Source organism: Loxodonta africana, chromosome X (assembly GCF_030014295.1).
Source record: "Loxodonta africana isolate mLoxAfr1 chromosome X, mLoxAfr1.hap2, whole genome shotgun sequence".
Taxonomy (NCBI): Eukaryota; Metazoa; Chordata; class Mammalia; order Proboscidea; family Elephantidae; genus Loxodonta; species Loxodonta africana.
The window spans coordinates 104,090,762-104,110,153 of record NC_087369.1 but is presented as its reverse complement, the minus strand read 5'-3'; positions in this window follow the sequence as shown (position 1 = coordinate 104,110,153).

The following is a 19,392-nucleotide window of genomic DNA, read 5'->3' as shown; positions in this document are numbered from 1 at the left end:
CCATTTGTTAAAGAGACTGTCTTTTCCCCATTTAACTGACTTTGGTCCTTTGTCTAATATTGGCTGCTCAGATGTGATTGGATTTTTGTCTGGATTCTCAATTCTGTTCCATTGGTCTATGTATCTGTTGTACCAGTACCGGGCTGTTTTGACTACTGAGGCAGTATAATACGTTCTAAAATCAAGCAGAGTGAGGCCTCCCTCTTCGATCTTTTTCAGTAATGTTTTACTTATCCAGGGCCCTTTTCCTTCCATATGAAGTTCATGATTTGTTTCTCCATCTCATTAAAAAATGTCATTGAAATTTGTATTGGAATTGCACTGTATCTATGATGCATTTTGGTAGAATAGACATTTTTACAGTGTTAAGTCTTCCTATCCATGAGCAAGGTATGTTTTTCCACTTATGTAGATCTCTTTTGCTTTTTTGCAGTAGTGTCTTGGATAGTTTTCTTTGTATAGGTCTTTTACTTCTCTGGTTGGATTTATTACTAAGTATTTTATCTTCTTGGGGGCTACTGTAAATGGTACTGATTTGATGATTTCCTCTTCAATGTCCTTTTTGTTGGTGTAGAGGAATCCAAGTAATTTTTGTGTGTTTATCTTGTATCTTGATACTCTGGTGAACTCGTCTATTAGCTTCAGTAGTTTTCTTGAGGATTCTTTAGGGTTTTCTGTGTATAAGATCATGTCAACTGCAAATAGGGTTAATTTTATTTCTTCCTTACCAATCTAAAAAATCTGGATGCCCTTTATTTCTTTATCTAGCCTAATTGTTGTGGTTAGGACCTCCAGCACAATGTTGAATAAGAATGGTGATAAAGGGCATCCTCGTCTGGTGCCCGATCTCAAGGGGAATGCTTTCAGACTCTCTCCATTTAGGATGGAGAGAAAAAATTTTTATACAAACGCAGTTTATTATGTTGTGGAATTTTCCTTCGAATCCTATTTTGCTGAGAGTTTTTATGATAAATCGGTGTCGAACTTTGTCAAATGCCTTTTCTGCATCAAGTGATAAGATCATGGGGTTCTTGTCTTTTATTTATATGATGGGTCACATTAATAGCTTTTCTAATGTTGAACCATCCCTGCATACCTTGTATGAATCCCACTTGGTCATGGTGAATTATTTTTTTGATATGTTGTTGAATTCTATTGCCTAGAATTTTGTTGAGGATTTTTGCATCTGTGTTCATGAGGGATATAGGTCTGTAATTTTCTTTTTTTATGGTGTTTTTACTTGGTTTTGGTATCAGAGATATGCTGGCTTCATAGAATGAGTTTGGGAGTATTCCCTCCTTTTCCATGCTCTTAAATACCTTTAGTATTGTGGTGTTAACTCTTCTCTGAAAGTTGGTAGAACTCTATAGTGAAGCTGTCCGGGCCAGGGCTTTTTTTGCAGGGAGTTTTTTAATTACCTTTTCAATCTTCTTTTGTAATGGGTTTATTTAATTTTTGTACCTCTGTTTGTGTTAGTTTAGGTAGGTAATGTATTTCTAGAAATTCATGCATTTATTCTAGATTTTCATATTTGTTACAGTATAATTTTTTGTAGTAATGTGGCATGATTCTTTTAATTTCAATTCTTTTGTAACATTGCCCATCTCATTTCTTATGTGGGTTATTTACTTCCTCTCCTGTGTTTCATTTGTCAGTTTGGCCAGTGGTTTATCAATTTTATTAATTTTTTCAAAGAACCAGCTTTTGTCCTTGTTAACTCTTTCAATTGTTTTTCTGTTCTCTATTTCATTTAATTCTGCTCTACTTTTTATCCTGAGGGTTACTCTAGTTGCTCTCTTTCTATTTGCTCAAGTTGCAGGAATAATTATTTGATTTTGGCCCTTTCTTCTTTTTGTATGTGTGCGTTTATTGATATAAGTTGACCACTGAGCACTGCTTTCACTGTGTCTAAAAGGTTCTGATAGGAAGTGTTTTCATTCTCATTGGACTCTATGAATTTCTTTATTCTATCTTTGATGTCTTCTATAACCCAGTTGTTTCTGAGTAGGGTATTGTTCAGTTTCCAAGTGTTTGATTTCTCTGCTTTTTCTGTTTTGGTTTCTACTTTTATGGTTTTATGGTCAGAGAAGACGCTTTGTAATGTTTCAAAGTTTTTGACTCTGTTAAGGCCTGCTTCATGACTTAATATATGGTCCATTCTAGAGCATGTTCCATGTGCATTGGAAAAGAAAATGTATTTGGCTGCTCTTGGTGAAATGTTCTGTATGTCTGTGAGATCAAGTTGGTTGTTTGTGGCATTTAGATCTTCCATGTCTTTATTGAGCTTCTTTCTGGATGTTCTGTCCATCACTGATAGTGGTGTATTGAAGTCTCCTACTATAATTGTGGAGCCGTCTGTCTCATTTTTCATTGCTGTTACAGTTTGTTTTATGTATCTTGCAGCCCTGTCATTGGGTGCATAAATGTTTAATATGGTTATATCCTCCTGTTATATTACCCCTTTAAGCATTATATAGTATCAGTCTTTATCCTTTGTGGTTGATTTAACTTTAAAGCTTATTTTGTCAGGAATTAATATTGCCACTTCTGCTCTTTTTTGATTGTTGTTTGCTCGATATATATATTTTTCATCTTTTGAGTTTTGGTCTGTTTGTGTCTCAAGTCTAAGGTGTGTCTCTTATAGGCAGCATATAGACGGATCATGTTTTTTTAATCCATTCTGCCACTATCTGTGTCTTTATTGATGCATTTAAGCCATTTACTTTCAGGGTAATTATGGATAGGTGCGAGTTTACTGCTGTCATTTTGATGTCTTTTTGTGTGTGTGTGTTGTTGACAGTTTCTTTTTCCACTTAATTTTTTGTGCTGAGTGGTTTATATACTGTCTTTTCCTCTTATTCGTTGTAGTCGATTTTGTTTCTGCTGAGTCTATATTTTTTTCTTGTATTTTATTTTGATGAGTAGGATTGTTGGTTTCCTTTGTGGTTTCATTAATGTTTACCCATTTTTCTAAGTTTAAGACTGACTTTTATTTCTTTATATCACCTTGTCTTCCTCTCCATAGGAAAGATCTATGACTATATTTCTTACTCCCTCTTTATTGTTTTAATGTTGCCTTCTTTCACATAATGACATTTGCTGTTTCCCTGTTTTGGGTGTTTTTTTATCTTGATTTATTTTTGTGATTTCCCTAACTGGGTTGACCTCTGATTGCTCTGTCCAGTGTTCTAGTCTTGGGTGACATCTGATATTATTGATTTTCTAACCAGAGATCTCCCTTTACTATTTCTTGTAGTTTGGGTTTGGTTTTTACAAATTCCCTAAACTTCTGTTTCTCTGGAAATGACCTAATTTTGCCTTCATATTTTAGAGACAGTTTTACTGGATGTATTATTCTTGGATGGCAATTTTTTCCCTTCATTGCTTTAATAAGTCGTCCCACTGCCTTCTTGCCTGCATGATTTCCGATGAGCAGTCTGAGCTTATTCTTTATTGACTGTCCTTTTTAGGTGACTTTTTGTTTATCCCTAGCTTCACTTAAAATTCTCTCTTTGTCTTTGGTGTTGGCTGGTTTGGTTATAATATGTCTTGCTGACTTTCTTTTAAGATCGACCTTATGTGGAGTTTGATGAGCAACTTGGATGCATATCTTCTTATCTTTCACAATATCAGGGAAGTTTTCTGCCAACAAATCTTCAGCAATTTCTCTGTGTTTTCTTTATCCCTCCCTGTTTGTGTACTCCAATCACTCGTAGGTTATTTCTCTTGATAGAGTCTCATATGATTCTTAGGGCTTCTTCATTTTTAAAAATTCTTTTATCTGGTTTTTCTTCAAATATACTGGTGCCAAGTTCTTTATCTTCAGTATCACCAGTTCTGCCTTCCACTTGCTCAATTGTGCTCCTCTGACTTTCTAGTGAGTTGTCTAATTCTGTAATTTTACTGCTAAGCTTTTGAATTTCTGATTGCTGTCTCTCTGTGTATTCTTGCAGCTTATTAAATTTTTCCTTATATTCTTTAATAACCTTCGTTATTTCTTCAACTGGTTTATCTGTGTGCCCCTTGGCTTGTTCTGTGTATTGCCTGATCTCGTTCCTGATGTCTTGAAGTGTTCTATATGTTAGTCTTCTGTATTCTGCATTTGGTAATTCCAGGAAGGCACCTTCATCCAGAAGATCCCTTGATTCTTTGTTTTGAGAGCTCGTTGAAGCAATCATGGTACCTTTCTTTATGTGATTTGATATTGACTCTTGTCTCTGAGCCATCTATAAGTTATTGTATTAGTTTATTTTATGTTTGCTTGCTATATCCTAGTTTCTTGCTTTGTTTTTTTTTTTGATATGTCCAAATAGGTTGCTTGAGTGAGCTAACTTGATTATTTTCACCTTCAAAGCTCTAACATCCTGTCATCAGATGGCTAAGGGTGTTACTAGGTATATGAGCCTAGGAGTCCATTCACTTTTCTTGTATAGATTCAGCTCAGGTGTCCAGGTAGTTGATCATCGAGTGTGTGATACAGGCTCTGTCCTACAGCCTTAGAAGGGCAGGGGTGATTGGTATAAGTTCCAGTATCTGGTTGCTGCAGGAGGTCGTGCTCTGAACAGGGCAAGGGGCTGACAACCATCCCCCAAATGTGAGGAAATCGTGTCCTTGTTGCCTAGAGTGCACATGTAGGTGGATTCTGCAGAAGGAAGTTGGCTACCCTATGCTTTTTTTTGTGAGTTCTGGGTGGTAACATTTATCTTTGGACCCCTGTTGTGGGTAGGTGCGTGACATTATTGGAGCCACCAGTCCTGAGGCTCCTCATGTGGGCTGGTGAGGACCCTGCTTAATAGGTAAAAACATGTCAAACTTCAGACACCAACCTCTCCACTACAGAGCTGTAACAGTTGCAGTCTGCCAACAAGGGCCTATTCTCCTGAAATAGTCCCATACATGGCCATGCAGGGGGGAAAGTATTCAAAGTGCACAGACTGTTTATGCCTAGACAGGAGCTATTTCTGTCCTGAGCTCCCCAGGTTAGTGGAGCTGGTAGATTATCTTTTCCCCACTTGTGAATTTATTTCCTCTCCAATTGCTTGGGGCACTCAACAAGACCTATCTCAGGCCCAGGGAAATCGACAGCCACTGAAGCTGGCTTTGGGGTTGGAGGCATGATAAAATATACACAAGTACTTACCTTTTGCCGAGAGCGTTGTTGTTCTCTGGTTCCGGATTTGTGAGTAGGCTATGCAGCTAGGTGTTTCTTCCTGTGGAAACTGAGGGCAAACATTACCACCAGCCCACTGCAGCCTGAGATTTCCTGGCGATTCAGATCTGGCAACTCCTCTCTGCTTCTGAGCCATATCACTCTCCTCCTGCTGCTCAGTCTATTTTCTAACTTGATATTTGGAGCTTCTAGCTTGTCATAAATGTAATCATTTTGCTTGTTTTTTAGGGTCTTTGTTGTAAGAGGGCTAAGTGGAAGGGTCTGACTACTCCGCCATCTTGGCCCTGCCTCTAGAATCAAGGAATCTTAAAGACAAAGAGATCTTCCAGGAATTAGCAGGGATATAATACAAAGATTAATACACAGATCTCTTCAAGAGATCAGGGAGAAGATGAGGCAAAATGCAGAACAATCCAAGGAACACACAGATAAAGCAGTCGAGGCAATTAAGAAGGTTATTCAAGAGCACAATGACAAATTTAATAGGCTGAAAGAAACCATAGAGAGACAAAAATACAGAAATTCATAAGATTAACAATAAAATTTCAGAATTAGACAACTGGAAAGTCAGAAGAACAGTACTGAGGAAATGGAAGTCAGAATTAGTGAGATTGAGGATAAAACACTTGCCACCAATATATTCGAAGAAAAGCCAGATAAAATAATTTAAAAATGGAGAAACTCTAAGAATCATGTGGGACTCTACCAAGAGAAATAACCTATAAGTGATTGGAATACTAGAACAGGGTGAGAGAACAGAAAACACAGAGAGAAGCGTTGAAGATTTGTTTGCAGAGAACTTCCTTGATATCGTGAAAGATGAGAAGATATTTATCCAACATGCTCATCAAACCCAATATAAAGTGGATCCCAAAAGAAAGTCACCAAGGCATATTATAATCAAACTTGCCAAAACCAAAGATAAAAAGAGAATTTTGAGTGGCTAGGGATAAATGAAAAGTCACTTACAAAGGAGAGTCAATAAAAACGAGCCCAGGTTACTCAGCAGAAACTATGAAGGAAGAAGGCAATGGGAAGACATATATAAAGCCTCGATGGAAAAAAAAAAAAAAATGTCAGCAAAGAAGTATATAGCCAGAAAACTGTCCCTCAAATATGAAGGTGAAATTAGGACATTTCCAGATAAACAGAAGTTGAGGGAATTTTCAAAAACCAAACCAAAACTACAAAAAAAAAAAAACTAAAGGGAGTCCTCTGGTTAGCAATAACATCAGATGAAAACCCAACACTAGAACACTGGACAGAGCAACCAGATATCAACCTCAATAGGGAAATCACCAAAATAAATTAAGATAAAAAATCTTCAAAACAGAGACACAGCGATGTCATTATGTAAAAGATGACAACATCAAATTAATAAAGGGGAACTAAAAAATGTAGTCATAGATCTTTCATATGGAGAGGAAGTCAAGGCACTATAAAGAGAAAAAAGTTTGGTTTAAACTTAGAAAAATAAGGGTATATAGTAAGGTAAACACAAAGGAGACTAACAATGCTACACATCAAAATAAAATACAAGGAAAACAAAGACCTAGCCAAAAGAAAAAAAAAAAAAAAACAATGAAAAAGGGGAAAAGACAATACATAAAGAAAAACTACTCAGCACAAAAAATTAAGTGAAAAAAATAAACTGCCAGCAACACACAAAAAAAGTCATCAAAATGACTGCACTAAACTCATACCTATCAATAATTATGCTGAATGTAAATGGACTAGATGCACCAATAAAAAGACAGAGAATGAAAGAATGGATAAAAAACATGATCTGTCTATATGCTGCCTACAAGAGACACACCTTAGACTTTGAGACATAAACAAACTAAAACTCAAAGAATGGAAAAAAATATATCAAGCAAACAACAATCAAAAAAGAGCAGGAGTGGCAATATTAATTTATGACAAAACAGACTTTACAGTTAAATCCACCACAAAGGATAAAGAAAGACACTATATAATGATTAAAGGGACAAAATACCAAGAAGATATAACCATATTAAATATTTGTGCACCCAATGACAGGGCTGCAACATACATAAAACAAGCTCTATCAGCATTGAAAAGTGAGATAGACAGCTCCACAATAACAGTCGGAGACTTCAACATACCACTTTTGGTGAAGGACAGGACATCTAGAAAGAAGCTCAATAAAGATACAGAAGAGCAGAATTGCACAATTAACCTTATAGACATACACAGAACACTCCACCCAACAGCAACCAAGTATACTTTCTTTTCTAGTGCACATGGAACATTCTCTAGAATAGATCACATATTAGGTCATAAAGCAAGCCTTAGCAGAATCCAAAACATTGAAATATTACAAAGCGTCTTCTCTGATCATAAGGCCATAAAAGTGGAAATCAATAACAGAAAAAGCAGGGAAAAGAAATCAAAGACTTGGAAACTGAACAATGCCTTGCTCAAAAAAGACTAGATTATAAGAGACATAAAGGATGGAATAATGAAATTCATGGAATCCAATGAGAATGAAAACACTTCCTATCAGAACACAGTGACAGCAGTGCTCAGAGGTCAATTTATATCAGTAAATGCACACATACAAAAAAAAGAGCCAAAATAAAAGAATTACTCCTACAACTTGATCAAATAGAAAGAGCAACAAAAGAAACCCTCAGGCACCAGGACAAAGCAAACAGTAAAAAGTAGAGCAGAATTAAATGAAATAGAGAACAGAAAACAATTGAAAGAGTTAACAAGAGCAAAAGCTGGTTCTTTGCCAAATTGACAAAAGAAAATCAGGTGAGGAAGCAAATTACCCTAATATGAAATGAGATTGGTGATATCACAACAGACCCAACAGAAATTAAAAGAGTCATATCAAATTACTATGAAAAACTGTACTCTACCAAATTTGAAAACCTAGAGAAAATGGCCAACTCTCTAGAAACACAGTACCTACATAAACTAACACAAACATAAGTAGAACAACTAAATAAACCCATAACAAAAGATGAGATTGAAAAGGTAATTTAAAAACTCCCAACAAATAAAAAGCCCAGGCCCTGATGGCTTTGCTGGAGAATTCTACCAAACTTTCAGAGAAGAGTTAACACCACTACTACTAAAGGTATTTCAGAGCATAGAAAAAGATGGAATACTCCCAAACTCATTCTATGACCAGCATATCGCTGATACCACAGCCAGGAAAAGACACAACAAAAAAATAAGTAAACAAAAAGACTACAGACTTATACCCCTCATGAACTTAGACACAAAAATCCTCAAAATAATTCTAGTCAATGGAATTCAACAACACATCAAAAAAATAATTCACCGTGACCAAGTAGGATTCATACCAGGTATGCAGGGATGGTTTTACATTAGAAAAACAATCAATGTAATCTATCATATAAATAAAACAAAAGACAAGAACCACATGATCTTTTCAATTGATGCAGAAAAGGCATTTGACAAAGTCCAACACCCATTCATGATAAAAAAAAAAAAAAACTATCAGCAAAAGAGAAATAGAAGGAAAAATTCTCAACATAATAAAGGGCATTTACACAAAGTCAACAACCAACATCATCCTAAATGGAGAGGGTCTGAAAGCATTCCCCTTGAGAATGGTAACAAGAGAAGGATGCCCTTTACCACCATTCTTATTCAACATTGTGCTGAAAGTCCTAGCTAGAGCAATTAGGCTAGATGAAGAAATTCGGGGAATCCAAATTGGCAAGGAGGAAGTAAAAGTATCTCTATTTGCAGATGACATAATCTTATACACAGAAAACCCTAAAGAATCCTCAAGAAAACTACTGAAACTAATAGAAGAGTTCAGCAGAGCATCAGGATACAAAACAAATGAACAAAAATCAGCTGAATTCATCTACACCAATAAAAAGAGTGTCATAGAGGAAATCACAATATCAATATCATTTACAGTAGCCCCCACGAAGATAAAATGCTTAGGAATAAATCTAACCAGAGATGTAAAAGACCTACACTAAGAAAACTACAAGGCACTACTGCAAGAAATCCAAAAGACCTACATAAGTGGAAAAACATACCGTACTCATGGATTGGACGACTCAATGTTGAGAAAATATCTGTTCTATCCAAACTGATCTATAGATACAATGCAATTCCCATCCACATTCCAATGACATTTTTTAATGAGATGGAGAAAAAAATAACCAACTTCATATGGAAGGGGAAAAGGCCCCACCCAGATAAGTAAAGCATTACTGAAGAACAAGAACAAAGTGGGAGGCCTCACACGACCTGATTTTAGAACTTTTACCACCACAGTAGTTGAAACAGCCTGGTACTGGTACAACAACACATACATAGACCAATGGAACAGAGTTGAGAATCCAGACATAAATCCATTCACATATGAGCTGCTGATTTTTGACAAAGGCCTAAAATCTGTTAAATGAGGAAAAGACAGTCTGTTTAACAACTGGTGCTGGCATAACTGGATAACCACCTGGATAGAAAAGAAACAAGATCCATACCTCACACCATGCACAAAAACTGACTCAAAATGGATGAAAGACCAAAATATAAAATCTAAAATGATAAAGATCATGAAAGAAAAAATAGGGACAAAGCTAGGATCCTTAATACATGGCTTAAACAGTATACAAAACATTTGCAACAATGCATAAACAACAGAAGAGAAACTAGATAACTGGGAGCTCCTAAAAATCAAACACTTATGCTCATCCAAAGACTTCACCAAAAGAGTAAAAAGACTACCTAGAGACTGGGAAAAAGTTTTGGGCTATGACAAATCTAGTCAGTGTCTGGTCTCTAAGATAGGCATGATACTGCAAAAAATCAACATCAAAAGACAAATAACCAAATTAAAAACTGGGCTAAGGATATGAACAGACACTTCACCAAAGAAGACATTCAGGTGATTAATAGACACATGAGGAAATGCTCACAATCATTAGCCATTAGAGAAATGCAAATCAAAACTACAATGAGATACCATCTCACTCCAACAAGGCTGACATTAATCCAAAAAACACAAAATAATAAATGTTGGAGAGGTTGTGGAGAGACTGGAACACTTATACAATGCTGGTGGGAATGTAAAATGGTACAATCACTTTGGAAATCGATTTGGTGCTTCCTTAAAAAGCTAGAAATAGAAATACCATACAATCCAGCAATCCCACTCCTTAGAATATACTCTAGAGAAATAAGGGCTTTCACACTAACAGGTATATGCACACCCATATTTATTGCAGCACTGTTTACAATAGCAAAAAGATGGAAGCAACCAAGGTACCCCGACAATGGATGAATGGATAAACAAATTATGGTATATTCATGAAATGGAATATGGCACAATGATAAAGAACAATGATGAATCTGTGAAGCATCTCATAACATGGAGGACTCTGGAAGGCATTTTGCTGAGTGAAATTCGTCAGTTGCAAAAAGGCAAATATTGTATGAAACCACATACAAGAAGTTTAAACACAGAAGAAAATATTCTTTGATGGTTATGAGCAGGGGGAGAGAGGGAGGATGGGAGAGAGGTATTCACCAATTAAATAGTAGACAAGAACTATTTTAGGTGAAGCAAAAGACAACACACAATGCAGGGGAGGTCAGCACACCTGGACTAATAAAAAAGCTAAGAAGTTTTCTGAATACAACCAAATGCTTCAAAGGCCAGAGTAGCAGGGACAGGGGTTTGGAGACCATGGTTTGACGGGACATCTAGGTCAATCGACCTAACAAAATGTATTAAGAAAATGCACTGCATCCCACTTTGGTGAGTAGGGTCTGGGGTCTTAAACACTAGCAAGTGGCTATCTAAGATGCATCAACTGGTCTCAGCCCACCTGGAGCAAAGGAGAATGAAGAACACCAAAGACACAAGGTGAAGATGAGCCCAAGAGACAGAAAGGGCCACATAAACTAGAGACTCCATCAGCCTGAGACCAGAAGAACTAAATGGTGCCCGGCTACCCCCGATGACTGCCCTGACTGGGAACACAACAGAGAATCCCTGATGGAGTGGGAGAACAGTGGGATACAGACCTCAAATTTTAGTACAAAGACCAGGCTTAATGATCTGACTGAGCCTTGAGGGACCCGAGGTCATGGCCCCCAGACCTTCTGTTAGCCCAAGACTGGAACCATTCCTGAAGCCAACTCTTCAGACAGGTATTGGTTTGGAGTATAAGACAGAAAATGATACTGATGAGGAGTAAGCTTCTTGGCTCAGGTAGACAAATGAGACTATTTGGGCAGCTCCTGTCTGGAGGCAGAGGGGAACAGGAACTGGTTGAGTGGACACAAGGAGTACAAGGTGGAGAGGAGGAGTGTGCTGTCATATTAGGGGGAGAGCAGCTAGGGTTACATAGCAATGTGTGTATGAGTTTTTGTGTGAGAAACTGACTGGATTTGTAAGCTTTCACTTAAAGTACAATTAAAAAAAAAAAGATAGGAAAGAAAGAAAAGTCCTAAACAGATGTCAGAAAAGACTCTGAAACTTTCTCTTGAACGTCGAGTAGCTAAAGCAAAAGGGAAAGATGATGATGTAAAAGAGCTGAACAGATTTCAAAGGACAGCTCGAAACGACAAAGTGTTAGGACGACAAACGCAGAAAGACCTGGAGATAGAAAACCAAAACGGAAGAACACACTCAGCATTTCTCAAGCTGAAAGAACTGAAGAAAAAATCCAAGCCTCAAGTTGCAATATTGAAGGATTCTATGGGGAGTATATTACACAACGCAGAAAGCATCAAAAGAAGATGAAAGAAATACAGAGTCACTATACCAAAAAGAATTGGTCGATGTTCAACCATTTCAGGAAGTAACGTATGATCAGGAACCTATGGTATTGAAGGAAGAAGTCCAAGCTGCTCTAATGGCATTGGCGAAAAACAAGGCTCTGTAAATTGACCAAATACCAATTGAGATGTTTCAACAAACAGATGCAGTGCTGAAGTGCTCACTCGTCTAGGCCAAGAAATTGGAAGACAGCTACCTGGCCAACTGATTTGAAGAGATCCATATTTATGCCTATTCCCCAGAAAGGTGATCCAACCAAATGTGGAAATTATTGAACAATGTCATTAATATCACAAGGAAGCAAAATTTTGCTGAAAGTCATTCAGAAGTGGCTGCAGCAGAATATTGACCGGGAACTGCCAGAAATTCAAGCTGGATTCAGAAGAGGACGTGGAACCAGGGGTACAATTGCTGATGTCAGATGGATCCTGGCTGAAAGCAGAGAATAGCAGAAAGATGTTTACCTGTGTTTTACTGACACATGCTAAGGCATTTGACCATGTGGATCACAACAAATTATGGATAACATTGTGGAAAATGGGAATTCTGGAACACTTAATTATGCTCATGAGGAACTCTACATGGATCTAGAGGTAGTCCTTTGAAGAGAACAAGGGGACATGCATGGTTTAAAATCAGGAAATTTACACGTCGGGGTTGTATCCTTCACCATACCTATTCAATCTGTATGTTAAGCAAGTAATTTGAGAAGCTGGACTATATAAAAACAAGAATGGGCATCAGAACTGGAGGAAGACTCATTAATAACCTGTGTTATGCAGATGACTCAACCTTGCTTGCTGAAAGTGAAGAGGATTTCAAGCACTTACTGATCAAGATCAAAGACCACAGGCTTAAGTATGGATTACACCTCAACATAAAGAAAACAAGAATCTTCACAACTGGACCAATAAGCAACATCATGATAAATGGAGAAAAGATTGAGGTTGTCAAGGACTTCATTTTACTTGGATCCACTATCAACACCCATGGAAGCAGCAGTTGAGAAATCGAAGGACACATTGCATTGGGAAAATCAGCTGCAAAAGACCTATTGAAAGTGTTGAAAAGCAAAGATGTCACCTTGAGGACTAAGGTGCACGTGACCCAAGCCATGGTGTTTTCAATTGCCTCATATGCATGCGAAAGCTGGACAATGGATAAGAAAAACCAAAGAAGAATTGACGCCTTTGATTTGTGATGTTGGCAAAGAATATTGAATATACCATGGACTGCCAAAAGAAGGAAGAAATCTGTCTTGGAAGAAGTGCAACCACAGTGCTCCTTAGAAGCAAGGATGGCGAGACTACATCTCACATACTTTGGACGTATTATGAGGAGGGATCACTCCCTGGAGAAGGACATCATGCTTGGTAAAGTAGAGGATCAGTGAAAAAGAGGGAGAACCTCAACACAGTGGCTGCAACAATTTTGACATAGCATAGCAACGATTTTGACAATGGTGCAGGACCATGCAGTGTTTCGTTCTGTTGTACATAGGGTAGCTATGAGTCAGAACCAACTCGATGGCACCTAACAGCACAACAACAATGCATTGAATGAAGGTGAGAAAATGTCCCCTTGAGGAAGGATCTCACTAGACTGCCAAAAATTTTACTGTTAATTGCAAAGTATGGAAATTGCAGAACACTTCATTGTGCTCATGGGAACTTGTACATAAACCAATAGACAGTCATTCAGAACAAAGAGATACTGCATGGTTTAAAATTTAAAAAAAGTGTGTGCCAGGGTTGTATCCTTTCAACATACTTATTTAATCTGTATGCTGATCAGTAACCTGAGAAACTAGACTATATGAAGAAGAGTGTGGCATCAGGATTGGAGGAAAACTCATTAGCAACCTGAGATACGCAGATAACACAACCTTGTTTGATGAAAGTGAATAGGACTTGAAGCATTTACTGGTGAAGATCAAAGACCACAGCCCTCAGTATGGATTACACTTCAACATAAAGAAAACAAAAATCCTCACAACTGGATCAATAAGCAACATCATTATAAATAGAGAAAAGTTTGAAGTTGTCAAGGGTTTCATTTTACTTGGGTCCACAATCAATGCCCATGGAAGGAGTAGTCAAGAAATTAAATGACATATTGAGTTGAGCAAATATTCTGCCAAAGAACTCTTTAAAATCTTAAAAAGCAATGATGTTGCTTTGATGACTAAGGTGTGCCTCACCCAAGCCGTGGTCTTTTCAGTCACATCATATGCATGCAAAACCTGTATAATGAATAAGGGAGACCAAAGAATTGACACATTTGAATTATGGTATTGAAAAAGAATATTGAATATACCATGGACTGCCAAAAGAATGAACAAATCTGTCTTGTAAGAAGCACAGGCAGAATGCTCCTTAGAAGCATGAATGGCAAGGCTTCATCTTGCTTACTTTGGACATGTTATATCAGGAGGGATGAATCCCTGGAGAAGGACATAATGCTTGTATAGTACAGGCTCAGCGAAAAAGAGGAAGACCCTCAATAAGACAGATTGACACAGTGGCTGCAGAAATGGGCTCAAACATACCTACTATTTTGAGGATGACACAGGACTGAGTGACATTTTGTTCTGTTGTACACAGGGCCACTATGAGTCAGAACCAACTCGATGGAACCTAAGAGCAATCTTCCTCTCAGCCTTTCCCAACAGAATCTACAGCCTTTTACAGATTGTTTGTTGGGGAAAAGGACTAGATGCTGGCTCTGAAGGTACAGTAATTCTGTTGTTGTTAGATGCAATTGAGTCAGTTCTGACTCATACCAACCCTACTGCCTAGTCATGCACTATTCTCACAATCGTTGTTTTGCTTAAGCCCATTGTTACAGCCACTGTGTCAATCCATCTCATTGAGGGTCTTCCTCTTTTTTGCTGACCCTCTACTTTATCAAGCATGATATCCCTCTCCAAGGATCGATACCTCCTCATAACATGTCCAAAATATGTGAGACAATTAATACATGTATTGTTTTGTGACATCGTTTGCCACCCTCATGATGTGTCTACGCTTTCCCCTTCTCAAACTTCGGTTCCTATTACCACCTTTCCTGTGCCTCCTGCCTTCTTTTCCTTGTCCCTGGGCTGGTGTGCCCATTTAGACACCATTGGTTTTATGTTGTTGTTGTTGTTTGGTGCCGTCGGGTCTGACTCATAGCGACCCTATGCACAACAGAATGAAACACTGCCCGGTCCTGCGCCATCCTTACAATCATTGTTATGCTTGAGCTCATTGTTGCAGCCACTGTGTCAATACACCTTGTTGAGGGTCTTCCTCTTTTCCCCTGACCCTGTACTCTGCCAAGCATGATGTCCTTCTTCAGGGACTGATCCCTCCTGACAACATGTCCAAAGTATGTAAGACGCAGTCTCACCATCCTTGGTTCCAAGGAGCATTCTGGTTGTACTTCTTCCAAGACAGATTTGTTCATTCTTTTGGCAGTCCATGGTATATTCAATATTCTTTGTCAACACCACAATTCAAAGGGGTCAATTCTTCTTCTGTCTTCCTTATTCATCGTCCAGCTTTCGTATGCATGGGAAGCAATTGAAAATACCATGGCTTGGGTCAGGCGCACCTTATCCTCAAGGTGACATCTTTGCTTTTCAACACTTTCAAGAGGTCTTTTGCAGCCAATTTGCCCAATGCAATGTGTCTTTCGATTTCTTGACTGCTGCTTCCATGGGTGTTGATTGTGGATCCAAGTAAAATGAAATCCTTGACAACTTCAATCTTTTCTCCATTTATCCTGGTGCTGCTTATTGGTCCAGTTGTGATGATTTTTGTTTTCTTTATGTTGAAGTGTATTACATACCGAAGACTGTGGTCTTTTATCTTGATCAGTAAGTGCTTGAAATCCTCTTCACTTTCAGCAAGCAAGGTTGTGTCATCTGCATAATGCAGGTTGTTAATGAGCCTTCCTCCAATCCTGATGCCTCATTCTTCTCTCCATGTAGTCCAGCTTCTCAGAGTATTTGCTCAGCGTACAGATTGAGTAGGTATGTTGAAAGGATACAACCTTGATGCACACTTTTTCTGACTTTAAACCAAGCAGTATCCCCTTGTTCTGTCAAACAACTGCCTCTTGATCTATGTACAGGTATTTCATGAACACAGGTAATTTTTCTGTAATTCCCATTCTACACTAATTCTAGGAGACCCAAAATATCACTGTGATCCACCAGTCAAAGTAGTCATGTGTGGTGATCAGATTATTAATGGATCTTAGCTCAGTTCTGTCTTGCAGTGGGTTCAGTGAGTCCCTGAACCCAACCTGTAGTGATTTTCCCCATTTCAGAATGCATAATTTGAATAGCCATACTCAGCAATTAACAGAATCCCTACATTGGATTCCTGACATGGATGTGAGAGATACTGTGTAGAACAGGCCAAGTGGAAGCCATTAGAACTGACTCTACCTAGGAAAATAGTAAACCAAAAGCTACGCTGCATTCCGGGAGGAATTGCAGAGATTAATACCACCATTAAGGACTGAAGGATGCAGGAGTGATTCCCACTATATCCCCCATTCAACTTGCCTATCTGGCCATGAAGAAAACAAGTTAATCTTGCAGAATGACAGTGGATTATTGTAAACTTAACCAGGTGCAGGTGCTGTTCCAGGTGTGGTTTCATTGCTTGAGCAAATTAATACATCTCCTGGTACCTGATATGCAGCTGTCAATCTGGGCAATGCCTTTTTCTTGACTCCTGTTTGTAAAGACCATCAGAAGCAATTTACTTTCTTTTGGCAAGGCCATAAATTTACCTTTACTTTCATACCACAGGGGTATATCAACTCTCCATCTGTATGTTATAATTTAGTTCAACAGGGACCTTGATTGCCTTTCCCTTCAACGTAACATCACACTGGTCCATTACAAAAATGACATTATGTTTATTGACAAGACATTTGCTTACCAAGTGTGGGAAATAAACCCAACAAAAATTCAGTGGCCTTCCCTGTCAGTGACATTTCTAGGATTCAGTGGTATGGGGTATGTCAAGACATTCCTTGTAAGATGAAAGATAAGTTGTTCCATTTCGCCCCACCTACAATTAAAAGGAAACCCTTGTGGCGTAGTGGTTAAGAGCTGCAGCTGCTAACCAAACGTCTGGCAGTTCGAATCCACCAGGTGCTCCTTGAAAACCCTATGGGACAGTTCTACTTTGTCCTTTAGGGTTGCTATGAGCTGGAATCGACTTGACAGCAAGGGTTTTTTTTTTTTTTTTTTAAACAATTAAAAGGCAGAAAAATGCCTACTTGGTCTCTTTGGATTTTGGAGGCAATTTATTCCACATTTGGTCATGCTACTTTGGCCTATTAACCAAATGACCCCCCCCCCAAAAAAAAAAAAACTGCTGGTTTTAAATGGGACACGGAAACAAAGAAGGCTGTGCAACATGACCAAGGCTGCCAGGCAAGCTGCTATACCATTTGGGCCATATGATCCAGCTGATCCAATATTGAAGGGGCAGTGGCAGACAGAGATGCTGTTTGGAGTCTTTGGCTGGGCCCTGTTGGTGAATGACGGCCCAGACCCTTAGAATTTTGGAACAAAACCCTGCCACCCTCCGAAGATATCCTTTTGAGAAACACCTTTTGGCTTATTATTGGGCCTTAGTAGAGATGGGACACTTAACCAAGGTCCACCAAGTTGGATCTGAGATGCCTATCATGAACTATATGTTGTCTGTTATTTGACCCATAAAGTCATAAAGTAAGACTTGCACATCGGTGCCTGATTTTCAAATGGAAGTGGTATATATGAGATTGGGTTTGAAAAGCCCCTGAAGGTACAATTAGGTTACATGAGGAAATGGCCCAAATGTCCATTGCTCCCACTATGGTTAACTTACTTTCTCTCTCCCAGCCTACACCTATGGCCTCATGGGGAGTTCTTTATGATCAGTTGACTGAGGAAGAGAATACTCATGCCTGGATTATAGATGTTTCTGCACAATGTGCAGGCACCACTTGAAAGTGAACAGTTGAAGTGTTGCAGCCCCTTTATAAGATTTCCCTTTAGGACACTCAAGAGGCAGAACTTTAAACAGTGCACCTAGTTGTTAATTTTGCTTGGAAGGGGAAAAACCAGATGTGTGATTATATACTGATCATGGGCTGAGGCCAATTATTTGCCTAGGTGGTTAAGGACTTGGAAGGAACATGATTGGAAAATTGGTGACAAGGAGTTATGGGGAAGACTTATTTGGATAGACCTCACTGAATGGGCCAAAGATGTGAAAATATTTGTGTCTTATGTGAATGCTCACCAAAGGGTGACCTTGGCAGAAGAAGATTTTAACAGTCAAATGGGTTGGATGACATATTCTGTGGAAACCAATCATTCTCTTTCCTCAGCCACTCCCAAAACTGCCCAATGGACTCATGATCAAAGTGGCCTTGGTGTCAGGAATGGAGATTATGCATGGGCTCAGTAACATCATAGACTTCCACTCACTAAGGCGGATTTGGCTACAGCCTTAGTGTCCAATCTCCCAGCATCAGAGACCAACATTAAATCCTGATATGGCACCATTTCTCAGGGCAATTGGCCAGCAGCCTGGGGAGAGTGTGATTACATTGGACCACTTCCATCACAGAAAGGGCAGCATTTTAATCTTACTAAGATAGGCACTTACCATGGATATAGACTTTCTTTTCCTGTATTCTGTACTTCTGCCAGAATTACCATCCATGAACTTACAGAATGCCTTGACCACTGTCATAGTATTCCACAGAACATTGCCTCAGATCAAGGAACTTTACAGCAAATGAAGTCTGGTAATTGGCCCATGTTTGTGTAATTAACTGACTTTACCATGCTGCCCATCATCCTGAAGCAGTTGCCTTGATAGAATGATAGAATGACCTCTTAAAAACTCATTTATGGCACCAACTAGGTGGCAGAACCTTTTGGGGGGGGCAATGTTCTCCAGGAGGTTGTATAGGTTCTATAACAGTGTTAAAAATATGGTGCTGTTTATCTCATAGCCAGGATTCACACATGAAGAAATCAAGAAGTTGAAATGAAGTGGCACCACCCACTATTACTCCTAATGATCCACTCAAAAAATTTTTGCAGCCCTGTGCTATGATGTTCTAGAGGTCTTAATTCACAAGGAAGGAATGCAGCCTCCAGGAGACACAACACTAATTCGATTGAATTGAATGTTTAGAATGCCACTTGGCCACTTCGGGCACTTCACACCTCTGAATCAACAGGCAAAAAGGGAGTTACTGTATTGGTTGGTGTGATTGATCCTGGTCACCAAGGAGCAATCGCACTGTTATTATATACTGGAGGTAAAGATATGTATGTCTGGAATACAGGAGATCTCTTAGGGCACCTCTTGTACTACCATGCCCTGTGATTTAAGTCAACGGAAAACTACAA